Here is a 4,151-nt window from a genome sequence, read left to right on the forward strand (position 1 = left end):
AGTATCATCAGTTTTCTTCGCTCGATTGTATTCTTCACTGTGATATACAGTGCTTTTATAAATACACTTTTTGTAAACCATGCACCAATCCTTAATTATGCAATAACAAACCATTCATACTTATTCAATGGGATTAATTTCTGCTATTGCATAATATTGGATTAATGTGATTTTCACATTAAAAACTATCGAAAATTATTCAACGTCAGAAAAAAAGTTGATCATGCGATAAAAGACCATTGATACCCATTCAATTAGATTGATATTTTCTACTGGATATTATTGAGTTGTTACGACTTTCGTATTCAAAACTATTGAAAATTATTCAACGATACGAGACTTGAATGTTGCAATAACAAATCATTGATATCAATTCAATCAAATTGATTATCGCATTCGAATGGTTTCAAATCTTCGATTTGACCACGAATTTTACCATTGAAATCGATTGGGTAACATACATGAGAAATTTCATTGAATCCTATTGAAAACCATTACTTTAATAGTATATTTTTCTATTGATAATGATTAATCTCGATTAGGAATCAATAGTAATCTATATTATTGGAACCAATAGTATTTAATATCTTGACATTTCTTGTTGGATGAGGAATCATATTCAATGGTCATTTGGAGTGTTCAGATCGAAGATTGAAAACCATTCAGAAATTCTTCAATGGTTTTCAATGGAACTTTTATAGCAGGGTAGTGACATATACATAGTATATTAAGAGTCCCACCTGTCTTAGAGACTTTATTTTTACATATTTGAGTTCTTTATAGTTTAATATACCTTAATATATGAACGTATATCGTTAATATAAAAGTCGTCAAAAGTGAGTAGCGGCATATATATATATATATATATATATATATATATATATATACAGTGCCGGTCAGCCACTTTTACCCCCCCACGGGCAAAATCAGTCTAACTTCAAAGTTTTATATCTCTGGTAGAGATTAACGTACAGAGACGCGCGTGGGTGCGTTTGAAAGGTCTTTCGGAGAGCTTTCAAATTATATGACTCACGGTTGCCATCGATTGTTTTTTTAAATTTTGCGACAATTGTGCAAAATTGAAAATTCTGAAATTTTTTTATTATTTTTGACAATTAGCCAATTTTGGAAAAAAAATCGTACGAAAATTTGAAGTACACCATTTCCTAGCTATTACCAAGCCCTATCTGAATCACTCATCAAAAATTTATTTTCGTCAAATATGACGCGCGCACGGGCATTTTTTCCTGGAAGTGACAGTTTTTTTCAACATTTTTTATCTCCGTCAAATTGTAACAATCGAAAAAATTTTATAGGAGAAAAAATGTTTGTTTTTTCACGTAGAATACTGCAATAATTTTTTTTTCGGTTTTTCGAAAAATTTTTTTTTTCGGTTTAAATTTTTTTTCAAGGTCGAAAAAAAAAAGATTTTTTTTTTGATGTAATTTACGATACTTGTTATGTAGTATTATTGAATGGGTGGAAAAAAATTTTTTTTTGTGGTTTCTCATCTTTTTAGCGTACCGACTGTGAGAAAAAAAATTGAAAAAAACCGAAAAAAAAAATTTTTCGAAAAACCGAAAAAAAAATTATTGCAGTATTCTACGTGAAAAAACAAACATTTTTTCTCCTATAAAATTTTTTTCGATTGTTACAATTTGACGGAGATAAAAAATGTTGAAAAAAACTGTCACTTCCAGGAAAAAATGCCCGTGCGCGCGTCATATTTGACGAAAATAAATTTTTGATGAGTGATTCAGATAGGGCTTGGTAATAGCTAGGAAATGGTGTACTTCAAATTTTCGTACGATTTTTTTTCCAAAATTGGCTAATTGTCAAAAATAATAAAAAAATTTCAGAATTTTCAATTTTGCATAATTGTCGCAAAATTTAAAAAAACAATCGATGGCAACCGTGAGTCATATAATTTGAAAGCTCTCCGAAAGACCTTTCAAACGCACCCACGCGCGTCTCTGTACGTTAATTTCTACCAGAGATATAAAACTTTGAAGTTAGACTGATTTTGCCCGTGGGGGGGTAAAAGTGGCTGACCGGCACTGTATATATATATAACACATAACCATTAAAAAAAACCTTTAATTACCTCCAATCTTCATTATATCATGCGTAATATTATCTTGTAGTTTAAAAATTTTTCTCGCAAATCATTGTTTTCTTTTTTTATATCCTTGAAATCATTTTTTAAATTTTGATATTTTCTGTCTAAACATTTGAGTTCATATTTTAATTCTGAAATCTACTTATCTTTTTTGTTCAATAAATTAGTTTGTTTGATTAAGTCAATTTCCTGTAATTGAAAGAATTATTAATTAATAATAATTTATTATTATTATTTCGAACAAATATTTATATTATTGAACCTACTTCGATTATTATAGGTTTGTTACCACGACCTGCTGGATGCTTATCCTAAATGAAAATTTATATATCAATCCATATATTAACTACATTCATTCTTGCATGGATACTGACCTTCTTTACATTAGTTTCATGTAAATCAAAATTTGTTAATTTATGTACTTCATCTTCTTCAGCAGATACTTTTTGGCGATGTTCCTCTTCATCTGTCAAAAAGTATAGGTAGTGCAGCGTCTTCTTCTTTATTTAAATCCTATAATTTTCATATGTATTTAGCTATATATTTTTATATTTATTTATTCATATATATGTTGTTTGTAAAACCACCATTGTATGTAAATTAATTGTTAAAATGCTAATTTAATCATTTAAGTAAAAAAATTTTTTTTGTGTGCATAATTATTTTATGCTCACCTTCTGTTTCAAAATTGGTACACCATCGACCTCATGAGATTCATTTCCTTGGTTATGATCTACTGAGAAAAAATCATTCCATTGGCCTTGCAGTTTCATCGATTTGACTTTGATTTGTTGATCACTTAAATCCTGCAATTTTATAAATACAAAATGTGATTACTGAAAAGCTTGGTCATTATATTCAGATGAGATATACATGTGTGTGTGTGTACCTTGAGTTTTCTCTTTTGCAAAGCCTTCTCTTCTTGCCTAATTTTATAAAATTTAGAGTAATCTGATGCTCGTTTCACCTAGTTCATCAAATTGAAATATATGATACATGCTCGCTAATTAAAGTTAAAACTAATTGATGTTTATACATGTAATACCTTGAACGTATTTGTAGATTTTTGTGAATTGGTAGATGCGATTGGCCTAATAATTGCATCTTGGGTATCACTTTCATCAGATGCTGAAATTAAATTTTTAGAGGATGGAATCCTTAAGCTCTCAATCTTTTTTTTCAATTCGCATTTATTTTCTGTAACAAAAACAATGAAAGATAAATGTTCAAATTATATATGATCATTTTTTAATCATATGTAATGTATAATAATAATCTAATATTAATTAGTATGTCATTAATATTAATTACTATGTCATGTAACAGGCTGCCGTTTAGTCTAAAATATCTCTTGAACGTACCTATATAATGACCAAACGACGCCTAGTTATCTATGTGCTCGAAGCACATCAACCTACCTTGTCTTGGAGTGCGCCTGCGCAGAGTCTCTTCGCTACTCCGAGTTGGGTTCCCCCAACTCGCCACTTGGCGGCGCTGTCGCCCTTGCTTAGTAGCGCTCGCGCGGCCGCTGCTGGAAACTATGTTGACGATTCCCGCCTACCGGTATCCGCGTGATCCGTGCTACGCTACCGGCTAATTCGAATCGAATGTAAATAGACGCGACCTCCAGACAAAGGAAAGACAAAATAACGATGACTAGATTCGGTAAAGACTATCGTTCACTTTATTCAGGCAATTCAATTACACGGGAGTTTTGCTGAGAGACTTGCGCACGCTAGCGCGACTGACAACATACGCTGTATGAGAGAGAGAGAGAAAACCGCGGTCACCGCGAACTAACCGCTCGCACGCAACAATTAATCCTTTCGCGCACGCTGCGCGGGATGGCACGCTATTAACAATAATGAGAAGGTGCACCTACCGCGAGATAGTAGAGGATACGGTGGCCAACCGTATCCGATCAACAAGCCGCTGAAAAGCTGCTTCACTGCTCGCTGCACCGCCGCGATTACTGTTGTTGTGGTTGCGGCCGCTGCGGATGTTGCTGTTGCTGTTGCTGCTGTCACTGCTA

At 32.5% G+C, this 4,151-nt stretch overlaps 1 long non-coding RNA gene across 1 annotated transcript; it reads right to left on the reverse strand.

Annotated features, from left to right (window-relative positions):
- Positions 1-2,115: 2,115 nt before the first annotated feature.
- On the reverse strand, positions 2,116-2,885 carry LOC131675540 (uncharacterized). The gene is made up of 4 exons (XR_009303071.1): positions 2,794-2,885; positions 2,494-2,632; positions 2,386-2,430; positions 2,116-2,308 (listed from the first exon to the last, which is right to left on the reverse strand). It is a non-coding gene; the product is annotated as an uncharacterized LOC131675540 (long non-coding RNA).
- Positions 2,886-4,151: the final 1,266 nt, after the last annotated feature.

Source organism: Phymastichus coffea, unplaced genomic scaffold, assembly GCF_024137745.1.
Source record: "Phymastichus coffea isolate CEN01 unplaced genomic scaffold, Cenicafe_Pcof_1.1 PCOF00025, whole genome shotgun sequence".
In the NCBI taxonomy this organism is placed as follows: domain Eukaryota; kingdom Metazoa; phylum Arthropoda; class Insecta; order Hymenoptera; family Eulophidae; genus Phymastichus; species Phymastichus coffea.